We start from the raw sequence: 21061 nt of genomic DNA, 5'->3' as shown, positions 1-21061 counted from the left end.
AGTCCATGGTACCAAAGTGCACAGTACACACAATGCAGAGAAGGTGAATCATCTGTAAGAGCCGCTGTGACTGACTTCTCATTTCACCTCTTTGCATTGCTTCCAGAATGGGGAAGTGGCATCCTCACCTGTCCTTTTTGTTTGTTCCTCCTTTGATGATAGCAATGTTTATTTTGCAGTGTTGACTGTAGCATGGCTGAGAATAGTTAGGAAGTAATTAAATTCTATATACTTTTTGCCATTGGGCTTGTTGTTGTTTTGCCAGCCTTGGGCTAGAAAGTGCTGCTGTTCCCAGAAGGGCTTGTCTTAAACAATGTTGTCTGCCTAAAGACATTTTCCCCTGGTCATTATGATTACTCTTACTGCAATGATGAAGGGATAAAATGCTGTCTTGAATATCTGTTCCTCCCCTCTGAGTTATTTTCCTTCTGATAATCAAATATTTAGTTCTATTCAGTGTAGTAAACAGTTCCTGGTGCATGACCCTGTTGGCTTCTAGAAAAATAGAAAGATCTGGATTTATATACTTGAGGATGTCCCAACCAGAAAGAAAATATATATTTGGCAGTACAAGTCTGTTTCTCAGTATACACAGTACACAGTGTGCACAGTGCCCTGCGTATTATGTGCACTGAAACACTGGAGATGTGGTGACAATGTATTCTATGCAACTTGGAGCGTAATCTTTGCTTCTTACTCTCGTCCTGCATTCAACAAGGTCAACTAAACTCTTACTCTTGCTTGTACCATCTTGGAAGTCTGGCTCAAACCTGCTTCCATAAACGGCTGCTCTCCCGGTTATTGCTCTTAATTAATTCTAAATCTCTCTGGCTTTTTCTCTGTCGTGGCTCAGCCTATTTTTCACAAATTCCTGAACCCTCAAATGCTTGTTACCCCATTGTTATGTTTTCTGTCAATCAACTCCTGGCTAATTTTGGAAGTAGCGTTCATAAAGCCCAAATTTGCATTACACACATAGTTATCTTCCATCTATGGCCAAAGGAAGACAAGTATAATACCTCTATAATTGAGAAGAGGAGCTACTAATCATACAGCCTCCAGCCAAGCAGAAAACCCTAATGATGAGCCAGGTGTCAGTCTTCCAGCTTCCTCTGCCTCTGTTGCATTCAAAAGGCATACAGGTGTGTGCAGTTTTAATACAAAAAAAATGGTTTTCAAATCCCCACATTTGCAAAAACACATTAGCAATGCGTGGAGAGAACAAGAAGGAGATCAGCTGGGAAATGGTGTTTTCATATTACAATCAAATTCTTACAATTTCTTAAGCAGCGTGTGACTGTTACCCGCAGAGAATAGAAAGCATACACATGTATGCTTTGACCATGTAACAGTCCTTCATGGCAGTAGAGGGGTTAAAAGCCTTTGCTCACAGACACAGTTGATTAAAAGAGAGTGGCCATGCTCCAGTAGCAAGGAAGAGAGCCAGCCTTCAATATGAATGCTCTTAGGAGCCAATGAGTAATGGATACCTGAAGTCCAAAACTCCAGAGTCTGTCTGGGCAAATCATCCCATGATTGATTAGCTGCGTCTCCCAGGTGGGAGAGGAGTTGGTGTCTATGAGTCTCATATTCATTCTGTGCAAATTAGCTTCACTCCTGTAAGCAACACCATGGCGAAAAAATTATAACATACACAAATTTTATTTTAAGGGAAAAGATTTATTGTAATATCTTAAGTAATGGTATTTATTGGAATGATGTTAGAACTCAAAAAAAAAATCATTGGAAAACAAAGCTAGTTGATCATCTTTTTTTCTCTGGCCACATCCAGAGAATCAATATTTCTAAATTTAATATAAACCTCACCAACCAAAATTGCTTGCCTTTGTTTTCCTTTATTTCCTTTGCATCCGACACACTTCTAAATTCATAGCAGCTTGATTAATATTCTTTTAGGAGATGAGCAGAGGATATTGGCAAAAATGTAAATAAGCCTAGTATTTCCCACAGTCTTTAGAGGTGGCTTACAAACCATACACAAATTTGCAGGGATTGTAAAGACTTTAGGAAAAGTTTGCATGCTGGTGTGTGGCTCTCAGCTTCAGATATAGCGGTTGTCAAGTCATACATGCTTCCTTCACATCTTTCCTGTGCATAAAACTCTGTAGTTGGTAGTGTGCATGAGATCGTTAGTCAACAGATTGTCATTGAATAAAAGGGAATGAAAGAAGCATGTTCAGTCAGACCAATTAATCACAGATATTCCCATTATTACAAGTTAATAATTTGTATTTGGCATTTATGGTACTCAGGCTTGCCTACTTTACAATTTTTGGAACACGTCATCCAAGATTATTAGACTTTGGGTGGGAGTGTTTTGTGAGAGCTGGCATTTTTCTAATGTGTATGATATGTACAGGCGAATGGAATTATTATTACATATGCTGCTCCTTGGGTCTCCTTCAATCTGGAAACCCTTATCTACGTTGATTGGATTGTTAAGGATTTGGGTCCTAATATTTATGTCACTAGGACCTTGCTATGCAGCATGTAGTGTCGTGAGATTGTCCTAAAAGAAATAGCTGGGGAAATGGCTACTGCTATATTCAGAAGTCGTATGGTTGTCATGGGGATATCCGATTTTATACTTATTTAAGTGAAGAAATAAGACAGACTTCTCCCTTTTTTCTTTTTCTTTTTCTGTTTTTTAAATTAGTTTGAAACAGAGTCTTTCAATTGGTGGCCCAGGAGGGCCTCAGACTCCAGGCCATCCACCTACCTCAGCCTACCAAGTACCAGGATTATAGTTGTGAGCCATGACACCTATGTAAACAGATTTGCTGATACAAAAAGTAAATTTGATATATCTGCTGTGTTTCAGAGCAAAAAAATTATTTATCTATTTATAGTATAATTTTTATCATACAAGTTTTATAAACTTGTATGTAGCACTATAGTTTGATAAAAATAAACCAGAGCACATGACATTTTAAATTAACAAAATATTATATTATATAAAGACACAAATGTAAAGTCAATAATCTTTCACTATTTTACCAACATTTTAATTTAATCAGGGTTGGTGCCTTTAAGAGATTCTGGGGTATGATTAATAGTTGTTCATTAGATCTTTGTCATGTTTTTGATATATTTCCCAGAAATTGTTGCAAATTGAGCAATTTCCAGTTCTTTGCTTTCATTAAAGTAGAAAGAAAACCTAATAGATTTGCCAGTTGGCAGGTTATTTGAAATAATTTTGTGATAGAGAATGTGTAAATTGTGGCATGCAGCTTAGAATAAGTCGCATAAATTGGGTAACATCGCCATACAAAATGTTCTCACTACTTTGATATTTAAGAACAAGATTTTTCAGGGCTTACAAGTAAACAATGTACTAAAATATGAATCATGCTGAGCTGTCTCATTCTAGTACTAATAGCAAATGCATTTCAAATAAAAATTTAATTTGCACTTAATAACTTCGATCCACTTTTATTATTGACTGCATTATTTTGATCAGTTGTATAAAATTATAACTATGGCTATAACTCAAATGCAAATACAATTCAATATTCATCTCTCATGAACTCAGAGGAAAAAGTTACTTTTAAATTTATGCATGTTAATATAATGTATAAAACAAAATATGAATGTATATGTTAATTCAATGCAAAGTAGTATGAGATAATGGGCAAATTAAAGTCAAATAAATACATTTCAATAGGAAAATGTTCTGTGAAAGTAGTGAAGTAGAACTGTAAATTCAAAATAACTCCACAAAACCTATCATCCTTAAAAACAGCCTGGCTTTTGTGTTTCATTTTTCACACAATATATTTTGATCATATTCTTTCCGATCCTCTGGATCTTCTGTATCTTCCTCCCCACCCAACTTCATGTTTTCTCTAACTCTATTGGGGGGAATAAAAGTACACACACACACACCAAAAAAAGAAAAAAGAAATCCAAAATTAAACACTGAACAAACAAACATGAAGTTCATTTTCTGACCCATTCTGTGCTGGTCAACACTGCCGAGCATGCAGCCTGCCTTTGAGTATGATAAACACACCCAGAGTCGCTCTATGAATGAAAACTGAATTTTCCCTCTCTCAGCAGTTATAAGTTGCAAATATATGTTTGGTCAGAGAGTGGGACTTGGGGCCTATTTTCCTTTATCTGTCCTGGGATTTTGTCTGACAAACTTGTGCTGGGCTGATGCGTGTTGTCAATCATGGTGCGTTTGAAACTGCATCAGCCTAATTTGTCTGGAAAACAGTTTCAACATCTCTGGTTCTTACTGTTTTTCCTTTAGCAACAGGGTCTTACTGTCATGTTGTGGAGGGTACCAACAGCATTGTCATTAGTTTATAATGTTTGGAGTGGGGGTTCTAGGAGATCCCCTTTGACCAACAACTATAAATGATGTTAACTCGTTCATCGTACTAGAGGTTTTATTTAGTATCATATGGTGTCTAATTTAGGAATTGTTTCCTCCATTATATGGTAACTTCATCTAAATGAAGCTTAGATGGAGAGAGAGAAAGAGACAGAGAGACAGAGACAGAGAGCGAGAGAGAGAGAGAGATTTATATGTATATATCTATTTATTTATTTAAGAAGCTTCTACAAAAGCAGGTTTCCATTTGGCATTTCAAAAAGCCTTTAGTGTCGCTTATCCATCCCCATATTTTCTCCTCTGTGTTGCTTTTTAGTCTACTCCCCTCCCCATTTAATTCTAGTTTTTCCTTCTTCCCTTTACAACACTGCATCCATTTACCCTTCCTTGGAAGATCCCCTCTTCCTGCCTAGTCCCTTACTAACCACCTATCCTCTGAAGCTATTGTGAATGACCAACCCATAAGTAAAGCTTAAAAACTAGTATTCATCTGTATGAAAAAAAATAAAGTGTTTTCTTTTTTAGCCTGAGTTATCTCACTCAAGATCATTGTTTAGAAACAATTTACTTACAAATTTCAATCTTCTTAATAGTTGGATAATATTCCTTTGTATAAATATACAATCCACTACCCATTTATCAGCTGATGGACATATAAGCTGTTTCTGATTTCCATCTTTTATGAACATGAATATGTTCAGCAATGAATAATCAAGTATCTCTAAGGTAAGAGATAAAGACCTTTGGGTAAAATGCTCAAGAGTGATGTATCTGGATCTTATTGTCCATCAATTCCAGTCTCTTAAGGAAGCACACATCTACTTCCACAGTGGCTTTACAAGTTTTCACTCCCACAAGGAGTGCATAAGTGATCCCCCAACCCTCTCACAACATCTGCTGTTTCCTTGATCTTTGCCATTCTAAGTCGGGTAAGCCGAAATCTCACATGAGTTTGAATTTGCAGATAGTTTTAGGATGTTGAAAATTTTTAAATGTTTCTCAGTCATTTGTGTTTTATTTTTTGAGAACTCTCTGCTGAATGAATTCTAGACCACATAATTGAGTTATTTCTACATTAGTATGTCTGGTAGTGCTGTCCTTGCTCAGATAATGTTTAGGTAGCCATGTTGGCAAGATATCATGGTTGTAGCTTCTAACATTTCCAAAAGACACAATCTCACACTAATCATCTTGTTTCTTTACCTGTTATAATCATTTCTCTCCCGCTTCTGCAATGATTCCTGAGCCTTAGACACAGGACTTGTGTGATGGATATATTATTTGGGACTGAGCTGCACACATTTGTGTTTTGACCTGTTATGGTTACCTGTAGTGATCTCTGTCTCTTGCAAGTTTCCTTACTGAAGGCTGAGAACTGCACTTATCTCTGAGTATAAAGACAAATATTTATAAAGCAGTTAGGGATTATTCAGGTTTGGCAAAACGGCACTTGTAGGTTCTCCTCCAAACTTTGTGACTTCACTAATTCTGGATAGGTGACTAACTTTTTAGTATCAGGAGTGATTTTCATCATGTAGAGTGGAAATTTAATTAGAAAATTGTTATGTGTGACTTGAATTTTTGTATCATAAAATATATCCTTATGAGGGGGCTGGAGAGATGGCTCAGCGGTTAAGAGCATTGCGTGATCTTCTAAAGGACCCGAGTTCGATTCCCAGCAACAACATGGTGGCTCACAACCATCTGTTATGAGGTCTGGTGTCCTCTTCTAGCCTGCAGGCATATATGTAAACAGAATATTGTACCCATAATAAATAAATATTTAAAATATATGTATATATATCCTTATGATTGTTTGAATTCCCTTGTACTTTCTTTTTATCTCTAATTGTATTACTTTGAGTCTTCTCTCTCTCTTCTTTTTAATTTGTCTTATTCCTTGTATTGTTTTGTTGTTGTTGTTGTTTCTATTTCATTAGTTTTCAGCCAAAGTTTGATTATTTCTTCCTATCTACTATTTTGGGGTGTTATTTCTCATTGTTTTCCTAAAGCTTTCAAGTACATCATTAAGTTATTAACAGAGCTCTCTAGATTATTTGCCAATGTAGATGGTTAATGCTTTTAACTTTTCTCTTAGAACTGCATTCATTGTGTCTTATAATGTTATGTTTTCATTTTCATTTGGTTCCTAAAATGTAATTTCCTTCTTGATTTCATCTTAATTCAATTTTCATTTAATAGCAAGTTCATTAGGTTCCATGAGTTATGTACTTTCTGTTGTTTTTACTGTTGTTGATATTCAGCTATAATCCATGGTAGACAGAATGGATGGAGGAAATTGTTTCCATTTCCTTAGATTTGTTAAGATTTGCTTTGCATATTAATACATGGACAATTTTGGAAAAAACGTCCCATAGGGTACTGAGAGGACAGTACAATTTTTAGTGTTTGAAAGGAATGATCTCCAGATGACTGCTAGATTCATTTGATTATGATATTATTTAACTCCAGAGTTGATATGTTTAGATTTTGACTGTATGGCCTATTTGTTGGTGAGTTAGAAGTACTGTAGTCACCATCATTATGTTTGGGTTAATATTTCATTTTAGCTGTAGCAGTATTTCTTGCTGGTTCTTTTTTTTTTCTGTTATGAGTATGTAGTGTCCATCACTATCTCTCCTGATCAGTTTTGTTTGAAGACTATTTGTCAGATATTAAAGTAGCTATGCCTACTTGCTTCTTGTTTCATTTGCTTGGACTGATATTTCCATCCTCTTACTCTAAAGTGGTGTCTGTCCTATCTATAGTATCTGCCCATTATCAATGTGTGTTTTTTGGAGGCAGCTGAAAGATGAGTCCTGTTTTCTAATCAAACTTGATAGTCTATGTCTTTTCATTGTGGGAATTGTAACTGTTAATATTGAGTGTTATTGTTGAGGACTGTTTATTAATTCCTGTTATTTTGTTGTGGTTTGATTGTTTTTATTATTGTTTTAGACCTCTTTTGATTAACCATTCTGGAGTTTATTGCTGTGTCCTCTTTGGTATTTTTGTTTTGGCTTTTTGTTTTGTTTTTCTTTTTATTTATTTTTTTGTTGAAAAACTTTTTGCCTCCTCCCCGCCTCCCATTTCCCTCCCCCTCTCCCCACTTCTTTCCCCCTCTCCCCACTCCATTCCCCCTCCCTCTCCAGTCTGAAGAGCAGTCCAGATTCTCTGCCCTGTGGGAAGTCCAAGGTCCTCCCCCTTCCATCCAGGTCCAGGAAGGTGAGCATCCAAACAGGCTAGGCTCCCACAAAGCCAGTTCATGCAGCAGGATCGAAACCCAGTGCCATTGTGCTTGGCTTCTCATCAGCCCTCATTGTCTGCCACGTTCAGAGAGTACGGTTTTATCCCATGCTCATTCAGTCCCAGTCCAGCTAGCCTTGGTGAGCTCCCAATAGATCAGCCCCACTGTCACAGTGGGTGGGTGCACCCCTCGTGGTCCTGACTTCCTTGCTCATGTTCTCCCTCCTTCTGCTCCTCATTTGGACCTTGGGAGCTTAGTTCGGTGCTCCAATGTGGGTAGACGAAGAAAGTGTGGAATATATACATATTAGAGTACTACTCAGCGGTAAAATCAATGACATTGTGAATTTTGCATGCAAATGGATGGGAATAGAAAACACTATCCTGAGTGAGGTAAGCCAGACCCAAAAAGATGAACATGGGATGTACTCACTCATAATTTGTTTCTAGCCATAAATAAAGGACATTGAGCCTATAATTTGTGATCCTGGAGAAGCTAAATAAGGTGAACCAAAAGAAAAACATATAGTCATCTGCCTGGATATAGGAAGTAGACAAGATTGCCAGGCAAAAACTGGGAACTTGGGGGTGGGGTGGGATGGGAGTAAGGGGAAATGGAGTGAGAAAAGTGAGAAGGGGAGGATGGGGGGAGCTTGGGGGAATGGGATGGTTGGGATAAAGGAAGGATGGATATGGGAGCAGGGAAGTATATTTCCTAATTAAGGGAGCCATCTTAGGGTTGGCAAGAGACTTACTCTAGAGGGGCTCGCAGGTGTCCAGGGAGATGTCCCCAGCTAGTACCTTGGGCAACTGAGGAGAGGGAACCTGAAATGACCCTATTCTATAGCCATACTGATGTATATCTTGCATGTCACCATAGAACCTTCATCTGGCGTTGGATGGAGATAGAGACAGAGACCCACATTGGAGCACCGGACTGAGCTCTTTGGTATTTTTAACTTTCTCTTCAGATTCAAATTTTCCTTCTGGTAGAGCTGACTTCATAGATAGAAATTGGTTATATATTTTTTCTGTCAAGAAATATTTTTCTTTCTCCTCTGACCATGACTGATACTTTAACTGGGTATAGACTGGTATCTCTAATCTTTACAGAGCTTGTACAACATCTGTGTAGGTTTTTCTAGATTTAAAAGTTTCCATTAAAAAGTCAAGTGTTTTCTAATGAGCCTGTTCATATGGCTTAGTCCTTTGTTTCCATGCAGCTTTTAACACTCTTTCTTTAGTCTGTATATTTATTTTGATTATTATATGTCACAGGTAATTTCTTTTCTGGTCTTGTCTTCTTGGTGTTCTTGCAACTTTATAAGCTTCTCTTTTTTTAGACTTGGGAAATTTTATTCTATGATTTTGTTAAAAATAACTTCTGTATATTTGCTTTGGGTTTCTTCTCCTTCCTCTGTATCTATTATTTATGGATTTGGTCTTTTCATAGTGTCCTACTTTCTGTGCATGTTTTGTGATTGACTTTTTTTAGATTTAACATTTTTTTTCTCAAGCTATACATTTCTTCTACCTTGTCTTCAAGACCTGAAATTCTCTCTTCTGCTTCATTTAATCTGTTCTGAGGTTTTCTATTGAGTTTTGTTGTTGTTGTTGTTTTGCAATTTACTTAAGTTTGACTTTTCTTTTAGTAATACTATTTTTGCCAAATTTTGTTTTCATAACGAATAGTTTTCATAATTTCATGCAAATTTTTATGTTTTCATGATCTTTTTGAGACATATAATCATAGCCTCTTAAATGTCCCTGAACATATATATTCATTGATGTTTTGAGTCCTTGTCTTGTGCTTCAGCTAAACTGCCTTTTGGGGGGGGCGAAAAATAATAGAGATGCTAGCCTCTGTATAAGGCATATTGTCTTAGTTGTTCATGTTCACATTTTAGGGTTGGGGTCTAGCCATTTGGAGTTATGGGGCTTGTGGTTTCTTGGTATGGACATCTGGTTTTTCCTTTGTTAAGTGGGTGTTCCGTTCTTTCACTACCATCACCCTAATCTGTCAAGTTGTGGACCAGCAGAATGGTGCTTGATTTTCAGTCTTGGACTCTTCTAGGTTTCATGGTTCATATCTGACTGGTCTCAGATCCAATGCTCTGGTTAGAACTCTAGGTTCCGGCTCTAAGCAGTAAGTACCACAGCAATTCAGTAGAAGAGTTGGGGGTTAAGTAAGCAGGTAGGGAAAGGGTGCAGATACTTTCGGTTTCATAAGTCATATTGCAGATTCAGTTCCATGGAGCGTGGCAAAGGCAGAACTAAGGGTTTCCTACATTTGGCCACAGATGACAGAAGGAATGGAAATGGGCTAGAAGGAGGGGCTAAGGTGTAGAGTGGCAAGACAAAAGGTGTCCTAGAGAACAAGGATGGAAAAGGTGAAAGAAATCACAGATAGTTTATCAAGTCCCAATAAAGTGTAGTGGCGAGGTCACAGGAAGGGAGTAGGTCTGGAGAAGATGGGGAGTCACAGAAGAACAGAGCTGGGCTATGAGGGATGGCTAGAGATGGAAATGGAGAAAGAATCAGAGCACCCTGGGTCTACACCATGAGTGTCAGCTGAGTTTCAGTGGGTTGTGTAGGCTGAGAGGGCTGCCTGCGAAGAATGACTCTATACTCATGCTTTTAAATAAAAGACTGTAAGTTCTAAATCACACTTCTGGGCAGAGCAGTCTCAGTGGTGGAACTAGCATATTTGAATGACTGAAATTGATCCCCAACATGATTTTTAAAAAACATAAAATTTAAATTATATCATATATATTTAAAATAGCAACAAAATAGATACACTTAAAACATATTATTTAGTGTGCCAATATACAAGCTTTTCTGCAGTCAGATAAATTAGACAATATTTCCAAGAAAACATTTAGATAAACATCATATACTCCACAGCATTTTTTTTTATAAAAATTTATTAAACAACCCTAAAGGTCATATGAAACCATAACTTACCTTGAATAATCAAAATAATCTTTAAAGTAATGAAGCTATGCATGCCAGTCTCCCTGGTTTTAAAATATATTACAATATTATAGAGATTAAAATTGTGTAGTACTGCCATATTGACCAACATACAAACCCATGGAACAGAATGCATTCAGAAATAAATAGATGCATATATGATCAATTAGTCTTCCATAAGGTTGCAATTCAACTAATGGTAAAAAATATCAAGTAATAATCTCTAACACATATAGATTTCAGGTAAATTTTTTTTGATACTTGTCAGGCCATGTGTGAGCAGAAATGAACAATTCTCTAAAGCAGTTCTAAGTGTTACCCTGAAATAGGCATTTCTAAGACCTATTATAATTTTATGTATACACACTTATAGTATAGTCTTGGGTGGTTTTCATCTTCAGAGTTTTGTCTAGAAAGCAGTGTCCTCCTTTTCTCTTCACAGATAGTGAGTGAGTCTAAATCCCTGAGTTCCCAAGAAACATAGGAAGTCCAGTCAGGAAAGTCAGTACCCTGCTACCAAGATGGTACCATAACTCAATCCAGGAAGTAGGTTATCTATCTAATACCTATATGTCCACATAGCCCTGTTTAAGAAAATTGCATCTCTAACTCAAGGGTGGCCATACAGTATTGATTGTTCCACCATATTTTTTTCTAGGTCTTCAGAAACACTTTCATTCATTCAGGCCTGGTACAGAAATAGTGTATTATCAAAAAACCTTTGGATCTACACTGCATTCACTACATTTCAGTAGTAACTAGACATTTGGCAAGAATCTGGATTTGAGAGCCGAGTCTACAGTTTTCTTGTCTAGTGTCAAAGATCAAAAAACACTTTCCTTCTTAGGACAAAACACTTGGTTCCTTCCATGGGAAAATGATCAGCACAGGAAGCTTCCTTCTTTTCTCCCAGCTCCATCAATAACCAGCAGCTCTCATGCTAGGCCTTAGTGTTAGATGTAAGTACTCTGTTGGACTCAGTTATAATGTGGGAGTCCCCTCTGTGTGCTGTGATTACCATTAATGAATAAAGAAACTGCTTTGGACCTATAGAAGGGCAGAACTTAGGTAGGCAGGGAAAGCTAGGCTGAATGCTGGGAGAAAAAAGGGCAGAGTCAGGGAGACACCATGGAGCCACCGTCAGAGTCAGACATGCTTAATCTTTGCCGGTAAAACACAGACACACGGCAAAACACAGATTAATGGAGATGGGTTAAATTAAAATGTAAGAGCTAGCCAATAAGAAGTTAGAGCTAATAGGTCAAGCAGTGTTTTAATTAATACAGTTTCTGTGTGATTATTTCAGTTCTGGGCAGCAGGAACCAACAAACAGCTCTCTCCATCTACACAGTTAGATAGACCACAGTTCTTGTTCTGCTTTTAGAAATGCTGCAAGATGGGACTCAGTTGTTAGAAAAACTTGCAGTACTGGGTTCAGTTGTCACATGACCATAGAATATTGGGTCTATTTGTTAGATGTACTAAGAGACAGGGCTCAGTTGTTAGAAGTATAACAATTTTGTCAGGGCTCAGTTGTCAGCTGTACCCACAGTTGGTAGACTCAGTTGAGACATATATCTGCAATGCTGGGCTATACCACAGTTGGTAGACTCAGTTGGGATACATCTCTGCAATGCTGGGCTATACCCACAGATGGTAGACTCAGTTGGGACACATCTTTGCAATGCTGAAGTCTTTTATGAGTACTGCTCCAGCTCTGCTCTCCTGGGACCTCAGATGGAGAGATCATGTAAAGGCTAGTAACTCAGTAAACAAATGTGTTTTGGGGTTTTGCAGCATCACTATAGTTCATATAAATATGCAAAACACATTGGGAAAAAGAGCAAATCTGAGTGTAAACAGGTAGTTTCCCCAAGATTAGAAAAGAAAACAGAAATGGAATCAGATGTTCCCTGGAACAACCACGTGTTCCGAACATAAAAAAATAACAAAAGTTCTAAACTGATTTTAGAACCCCAAATGTACTACCCCTGAATAGTAACAAATACTACTGATTGGGATAAATAAGTGGTATTTATCTCCTTTCATCTGGTCCTCTCATTCATTTTGCTTATTGCTGGTATATCCTTTGAAATTAGTCAATTAGTCTGTGATCATGGGTACAAACAGTGCAAGAACTCAAATAGCCTCAGAAGACAAATTCAGTGCAGTGGGCAGGAGTGGGGGCTGTTTGCTACTTTCTCTGGTTTCCGCTACTTGCAAAATGAGAAATAGAAGGTCTAATACTCACATCCTGGGAGCACCCATCATTAAATCTTATCACCAATTGTATAATAAAGTATTTTGTAATTGTAAACTAAATGTTAAAGAATTTTCCTTGAGAATAAATGGGAGAGCATCCTTTATTTTCCCCTGAGCTATAGCTCAGTTCCTTTTAGAGCTATATAAACTTTTCAGATTAACTCGCAGTGATGTGCAAAAACAGGGAAAATCCTACTACATTTACCTTTTCCCCAGGTAGAATTCAGATTCCAAAAATCAATATAATATGACTCCCTGTCTGCATCTTCTACAGCCTGTCTTACCCCTCCTAAGCTATTTCCACCTGTACACAAGAGCTGCTTCTGGGTAGAATATTTGAAAAGCTCATTTGACCTCTAAGTCCATCATCTTATTTATCACAACATTGGAAACAAAGAATAAAAATATAGATACATTTAAGATGGCAGTAAGGATTATAGACTGTGAATCACAAATAGTCATCTTTTTTTAATCACATGAGGTTTAAGTGGAGACTATACAGCATATTGTTCAGTGAACTAAGTTCAGATCATATTTCTTATACTTAACTTTATAATCAAAAACCCATTTCAGAACTAAATTAGTTGTATTGAGTCACAAGTGTCTCCAAAATAAGCAATCATGTTAATATCTACCAATATTATTTTGTAGTATTTGCATAGTATTTTGTAGAAATAATTACAAGCTATTGGCCTGGAATAGCAGGTTATCATCTTCATGTGTAATGTCACTATTATTTAGGATGTCATTCTAGTCCTAATCAATTAGTATAATACAGAAATCTTAGGCATAAGTATTTCATGGCATTTTCCTCTTCACCAGATTGTCTAAATATAGTGGTAGAAAAACACTAGTAAGATGTGTTTCTGTTTTTAAATAAGAGCAATGAATTCTCAAAGGAAGGATATAAACATGATTTGTACTGACAGCCATAATGTGAAAGATAATTTATTGTTTGGCATGCTATACTTGAGAGAAAAGGAATAAAAATATGGGCAAATACACTAAAGCTAAATAATGTTTACACAGTAGAAAGGAACCATCTGTGATATTCTGTCTGTATCTTTCACTTTTATCAGTCTTATAAATAGGACTGAAACTGTTGTTAGCCCACACATCCTTCTGTTCAGCAAGATACATGATTCCTGGGCCTGGTCATTTTCATCCAATTTTTCTCCTCATGCCATTATGACTGGAGGTTTTCTATTCTGTTCTTTTTCCTCTTAACCTTTGTCTCTACTCTCATTAATCATGTTAAATTCATCGCAATTAATGATCCTGAGTCAAGCTCACAACTTCGGACACTACTAAGTTTATAACTCCCAGTCTTCTCTTTCTCACTGTACAATGACTGAATTCTACCCAGAGAAGCAGCTGTCACATGGGTGTCTGAGTTAAGACCTGTTTCATATCTAGTTCCCAAGTCCTGATGTTGCAAGCCTTGCATGGCTTCAGGGAGTGACCAAAACGGGGTGCTGAAGGAAAGAGGACAGGACAGAAAGAGGAACATATGCACAGTAAATCGGGAATTTGGTGGTCTGCAGAAGCCACTGCCACTACACCACCAAAATCATGTTAATATATTATATAGAGTTGAACAAGGAAGTGGTTTACTACGTATATCAGAACACGAAGGTAAGGGTATTGTAGACAGCTGACAAAAAAAAAGGTAGGTTTGATTAATCTCTGTAAGAAAGCAGTCTTCAGACTGTAAACAATGGTGGAGAGAAAGTTATGGTGACACTATCGACTTCCACACTGACTGGACGAAAGCTTTGCCGTTTCCCATAGGTCTAAGACACTGGCATCCCTGACATAATTGTGCTTATGCCAAACAATATGCATTTATTGAGGACTTCAGTTACTTCCTACAATGATAGGAAGCCCAGAGTGTCCCAGCTCCAAGAATATTTTCAGTCCCTGTATCTCCTTCCTCTTCTATCTTGCAATGTACAAATCTCTCTGTTCTCTTTCAGTGAGTCTCAGCAATTCCATCTCTTAGCTTGGTTCATTCATTTTCAGCACATTTGTAGGCATCCTTTTTCCCTTGCTACTCGATGCCTTCTGATTATTTGTCTCATTCACCATCACTCTTCCAGTTTTTCTACAACTTCATCATTTCTACAGGCAGATAGAGAAAATCTCCTATATTAAATGCCTAAACACACAACTCATCTATACTATAATTTCATGCTATCCTATTAGTCAAATGCCATTTTTTGTTGGTTTACCACTGTTATGTAATCCAGGAAATTGTGCACTAAAGCAGAGAGAAGTTCAATGACAATGATTTACTTATCTATGTTTCTTTTGAGCAACATACTTACTTCCCAAACATATTAATGTTGCTTATAAATGCAATATTATAGAAAAAAGTTATCAAAGGAATCTCATTATTAGGAAATTTGAAAATGGTGACCAAAACTGCTGGGAGCCTTCCTACAAACTTGATAAAAAGCTTGTATATTCAAAGAGTGGTTTAAAGTCGAGTAGGTTAAGCCTAAAGATTTAAGTTGAAAATGTACATTCTTCTTCACCTGCTTAGAGCTAAAAACAGTATCACCGTCATTTAGTCTCTGAATGGTAACTGCAGAGGGAAATTATTTATATCCCTGGAGCAATAGGGATGAGTCAAGCTTTGCACCCTACTCCTGCAACCTCAGTTCTTGAAAGGAGAGCATGTATATTGTGTGTGTGTGTATCTCCTACATATGCACAGAGCATCTACAGTTCAATCAGTGTAATCACTGATCTACACAGAATGAGGGAGGAGGAGGAAGCAGCAGCAAGAGTCACTCAGATGGGAGGTTGTTAAGATAGGTACAAGTGTGAAGAACAAGGAGCTGTGTGACTATGGGCATGATGGATGGGATAATAGCAGAGAGTGTGACCTCTACAAGAGGGTACACTTGACCACCTCTCACTAGTCTAGGGTTAGCACCTGCAGGTTGCTTTCTCAAATTGACATAGCCTTTCTAATTCTCTTTCCCTTTCTACTTACAGTGCATTTAAGCTTTTTCTTTTGTTTTTGTTTTTGTTCCTCAAGACAGGTTTTCTCTGTGTAACCCTGGCTGTCCTAGTCCTGGAGCTTGCTCTGGAGACCAGACTGGCCTCGAACTCATAGAGATCTGCCTGTCTCTGCCTCCTGCATGCTGGGATTAATGGCATGTATGCTACCACCACCTGGTTAAATTCTTTTTCTTCTTTCTTTCTTTCTTCTTCTTCTTGTTTTTTCTTTTTTTTTTTTTTTTTTTTTTTTTTTTTTTTTTTTTTTTTTTTTTGGTTTTTCAAGACAGGGTTTTTCTGTAGCTTTGGAGCCTGTCCTGGACCTCCTGGAACTAGCTCTTGTAGCACAAGCTGTCCTCCAACTCACAGAGTTCTGCCCGCCTCTTCTTTTTCTTTAAACAACTCAAAAATTTCTTCTTATATTTCCACTGTCCAGTCCATGTCTCTCATTTAATCAACCTTAAATCTATTTTTTCAGCATTTTAGATTTCCTTTGCCTTCTTCTATTGATCTGTTTCTGTCTGCCTCTCATTCCTGATGTTGGAACTCCATTTTCCCTCTCCAGTCTTTCCTTCCCCATTCACTGTCAGGAAAACATCACTGATTCCTATTTCTGTAATTTGGAATCATGATCAGATTGGATGTACCATATATATCCCATGTGCATATAGAGTACATATGCAGCCTATAGTCACAGTTCCCACAAGAGTTAAGAGTGACACGGGAGCTGGTTAGAAGTCCAGTTTTTAGGTAACATGTTCCTTCTCATGTAAATAATCTAAATATATTTCTATGCACTAAATTTTATAAAGTCTTTAGTGACTCAGTTACTAGAAGAAAATGGGTTTTTGAAATATTTTTATACAAACGTTCTTAGTTTACATTTTACTTAATTATTCTCTAGATTTGAAAATCTATTTCACTCAGAATCCCATTGGTTCTTTTATTTTTATTTTTCAATAGCAAGAAATGTCTTGCCAAAAGTTGCTTGGCATGAAATTACAGTTGTCAATTTTGCCTTTGTACCAATTAGATCATATAAATCCTTACCTTAGGGGAAGTTTATAGTTTTGAGACTCGCCTAAAGAAAAATGGCAAGAATAGTATTAATGGATAATGTAAACCTCGTGTATCATTATTTTGAACATAGTGTGGAAGAAGGTTTTACATATAAATTGTTGCCTTGTGAAGTAACAGTATTACCCTTGAGTGCTCTGCCAGTTTGACTGGAAAAACTATTTTATCACGCAAGTTATTAAACTAAAAATCATAAGACGCTCTATTTAAGTAATCTGCGTGAACATTTACCTGGATTCATCTCTGCTTTGATTTTGCTTCTGTGATGTATTATTGATTGTTTTTTTTTTCTCATTTCTTCCTCATGTGCTTACAATTGTTAATCTCCAGAGCAGCTAGCTCAATTATTCTCCCAACAAAGGCAGTGTGTAGCTTGGCTTTGCTTCCCTGAGACCCAGTCAAGAAGCTCTGATGACAGATAGTCTGCTTGTCAGCTTTGCTTCACGAAGCCAAAGAAAATGGAACTTCACGGAAGCTGAGCCTCAAGCAGTACCTGGGCCTCTTCTTTGGCCTTTTCACGCTGGGTTTGGCAGAGGCCTTAGTCTTTCATCACGCGGTTCACCAACACAAAGGGAAGAGAGCGGTTGTGCTTTTTGGGACCATTCTGGAGACTGCTACAACACGAAATAAACAAACAATATATTTTTAGGGCACCACCTGCAGCCAGCAGCTGTAGCAGGCAGAGCAGAACTACGAATGATGTGATTTGTCCCATTTACCATGAAGCCTGGGGTTTTCGGCAAGAGGGGAGGAGACGACTCTATGTACACAACCCACACACTGCAATTTGAACTGAAGCTGATTTTCTTCATTTTTAGGTGGGAACCGAGGTATCATTAGAGCTCTTCCCTTTCCCCGCCCTATGACCTCTGCTTGAAAACATTTCTATTATTGGGGTTTCAACTGTTAACTGGGGGAAAAATCATTTTTCTCACCAGTAAACTTCCTTTCTCATTCAAGGGCAATTTTCTCTCATAGCAATCTATACTTAAATGCCAACGTCTGCTGTATCTAGGCTGGATATAAAGTGATGTCTGGCATTTACGTGAGCCAGTGACATGGGTAGAGAAACTCATGCACTTGGCTTATGTAAGTTTTTCTTCATAGTTATACCCTTCATCTATTTCTGTTCTTCCTCAGGATCTGTTTCTTGAAATGTGAGGCATAAGTTCAGGATCTTCTGAAAGCTCAACTTTCAACTCAGGCTTAATTGACAATCTGTTCCTTCACTAACCCATTCCTTCCCAGGCAGAAAATCTGTGTAGCTCATCCTGTTCAAATCCTGCTGGAGCTATACCACCTGATGCTTAGAATCCTGAGGCTGGCATGCAAAGTATTTTATGTACACTTTTTTTTCTCGGTTTTAAAAAAAAAAATGACTTCATTTTCCTCTCTCTTTTTAACCATTGCAAATAGGATTCTCTTATCACTATTTAAAATCTGGATTTTAAACAGATTCGTGGGCTAATAGTCCACATCTTGTCCAACTTTAACATCTGTCTTGCCCTCAGTAGTTCTTCCAGAACTACCACCTTCATCATGGAGCTCCATGAGTTTCACAATTCAAACTCGGGTCTTTGCCATTTTTAATTTTTCTAACAAAGACATCACAAAGAAGATAAATGGACTGGAAAGACTTTTCTGTCTTTTCTAATGCTGTTTACCAACCACTTCCTTCAAGTCATTTGTCTGCTTGTCTCGAGTCACGATTTCCATCATCTTCTTCCATATCTGGCTGATCCATTGCTGCTGCACATAGCGCATCTTGTGTATTTGATTGCTGCATTTTCCTTTTAGTGAAACCAAAGGAGATTAGGTGGGGCAAATAACCATCTGTTATCTTGACAACAGCATGAGCTTTAATCACAACCTGCCACTTTTTGCCAATGGGACACATTTTGTCTCAGGTAAGATCCACACATGGAAATTTGTTAGACAGGTTTTGACATCAAAATTCTTAGTAATTGGCTTGAATTTCCTAAATGCAAATTCATCCTTCTGCTGATCAGCATGTCTGACTTTAAATAAATAACCGTTGAGGCCATCAGATCGATTTTGGTTCCTTAAATTTTTATGACTAGTGTTTTTCAAATGACTCCAATAAAAAGTTTCACAGAGCTTTCTCATCATACCAGTCTTTCTTAGAAAGTGGACCAACCCCTTCCTGCTTGACTTCCTTTCTGTCCCCTCTCTTCAGGCATTTGTTCTTGACCACCATGGTGGTGCTCAGAGGTGCTGCTCACTGTTTCCTTAAAGGCTGTTGTTTCTAGCCCCAGAAACTAAAATTACCATTTCATCTTGAGCCTTTCTAGGTGAGCTGGAATATATATGATTAAATTATATATTAATCTGTGGACAATCTAGGTAGTTACATATTGAATTATTTAAACATAGAGAACAGTGGACTTTAGCATTAAAGTCGACTTCAAATACTACACATTATTTGGCTTTATCTCAGCAATGAACACTGATGTTTAAAAAGAGAACTCTAAATATTTATGAAGTGTGGTAGAATGTCATTCTTAATGCCTATACCCGTGGCCAGATCCTCATTATGAAGAAGAACATTCCAATGACCATCTTTCTGGGCCTCATTAACACCCTTTCTCAGTACTTACAGATATTGCTCTAAAACCCTGAGAACTAGGATGAGAGACTCCCAAGTCTGCAGTGACGCATGTCCCTAGCTAATGGAGGTTATCAAGCCCTGTAAGCCAGCAAGGGAAGCTGCTCCCATTATCTTCACTTTCACTATTATAGTGATGGTGCTTAGGAATATCAAGTACGAAAACATTCCCTGCCACCATTATCTGCAACCATGTTTAATGTGGGACCTGTTTCTTCCTCCCTCACCTTTTGAAGGCATTAATAAGAATTTTTGGGCAATAGCTCATACGCATTATTTTGCTAAATTTTTTCTGCTTCTAAATCTTGTCAATCCGTTGTATTTCTGCTTTATAATATTTAACTCTGGGCCATGCCTTTAACCTGTCTGGTTGAGTTTTTGGAAGAAGGAAGAGAAGAAAGAAAGAAGGTCTGTCAGAATGCCTCTATGCTTGATAAAAGAAGCAGACAGGAAGGTGAGTCTTAAAAGAGTACTCTTTGAAACTCCCTGATGTCCTTTTGCTGTCTTTGGCTGCCCTCAGTATTTTTTTTGCTCCCCTCTCTGTATCATTTGAAATAGTTTCTCTTTGAGTTTGTGATTGTTATGTGAAACTCAGCTTACACGCTGAAGCCTGCTAGTGAATCTGTTGATTTAATTATTGCATTTCTCAGCTCCCATTTTTGTTTGGTTCTTTCTCTGTATTTTCATGTTTGTAAATATTCTCCATTGGTTCACATATAATTTTTCCAAGATTGTAAGCTTATTTATGGTGACTGTTTTGAATTATTTGTCAGATACTTCATGTACCATCACGCCCATAGGATCAGTTTCTGTGGGTACATTCTGATCATGTGCCGTGGCATCTTATTTCTCTGTATACCTTGTGACTTTCATCCCATGCATTTGTAAACACAGAACCTTTTCCCAACAACCATGAACTGACATTGTACAGGGAAGGATCTTTCCCCAAATAGCCTGCTGCACAGAGATTAGAGACTCTTCTTCAACATTTTCTGTGGGTGTGTCTTCATTGTTGTTCTACTTGAATATTAGCAATTGATAAGAACTTGACAATTGCTTTGTAAATAGCCTATAATTTCTTATTCCCTTGAGATGAGTTGATAACAGTATAGGTTCTCTGAAGTGGTCACAAAAAGTCCAGCTCTCTTTATGACCAGCATCCCCTAGAGTGAATCCATTCCCATCAGTACTACAAAGCAGGCACAGGAAGAGCCAGTCAGGATCACCCACCCTCAACCTGACTATTAAACAGACTCTAATTCTTTTCCTCCCCATGGAAAAGGTGGGAGTTCTAAGAGTTTTGCCCTCCAATTCTGTCCTGGGCCAGAAGAAGGACTGTGTTGGGTCTGTGAAGAATGTTCTAAAGCATCACTTGTGTTTTCAGTGAACCTCAGCTTGCCAGGAGTGAGATACAAACAAGATGGTAGCCATTCCCTTAAGGAGTCCACCAAAACATCTGATAAGTAGAACCAAGTGTCTGTCTTCTCTCTCTTTCCCTCAGAGAAGGC

General features: G+C 37.7%; 1 protein-coding gene and 1 pseudogene across 4 annotated transcripts in view; one reads left to right on the top strand and one right to left on the bottom strand.

Annotated features, from left to right (window-relative positions):
- The window catches only part of Nkain2 (sodium/potassium transporting ATPase interacting 2), a 1052194-nt gene that overhangs the window by 851154 nt on the left and 179979 nt on the right, over window positions 1–21061 (top strand). The window lies entirely within an intron of this gene.
- LOC130862358 (40S ribosomal protein S3a-like) lies at window positions 18392–19145 on the bottom strand (annotated as a pseudogene).

This window comes from Chionomys nivalis, chromosome 2 (genome assembly GCF_950005125.1).
Source record: "Chionomys nivalis chromosome 2, mChiNiv1.1, whole genome shotgun sequence".
In the NCBI taxonomy this organism is placed as follows: domain Eukaryota; kingdom Metazoa; phylum Chordata; class Mammalia; order Rodentia; family Cricetidae; genus Chionomys; species Chionomys nivalis.
Note: the sequence above shows the minus strand (reverse complement) of the source record. Positions and strands in the feature narration are given on the sequence as shown.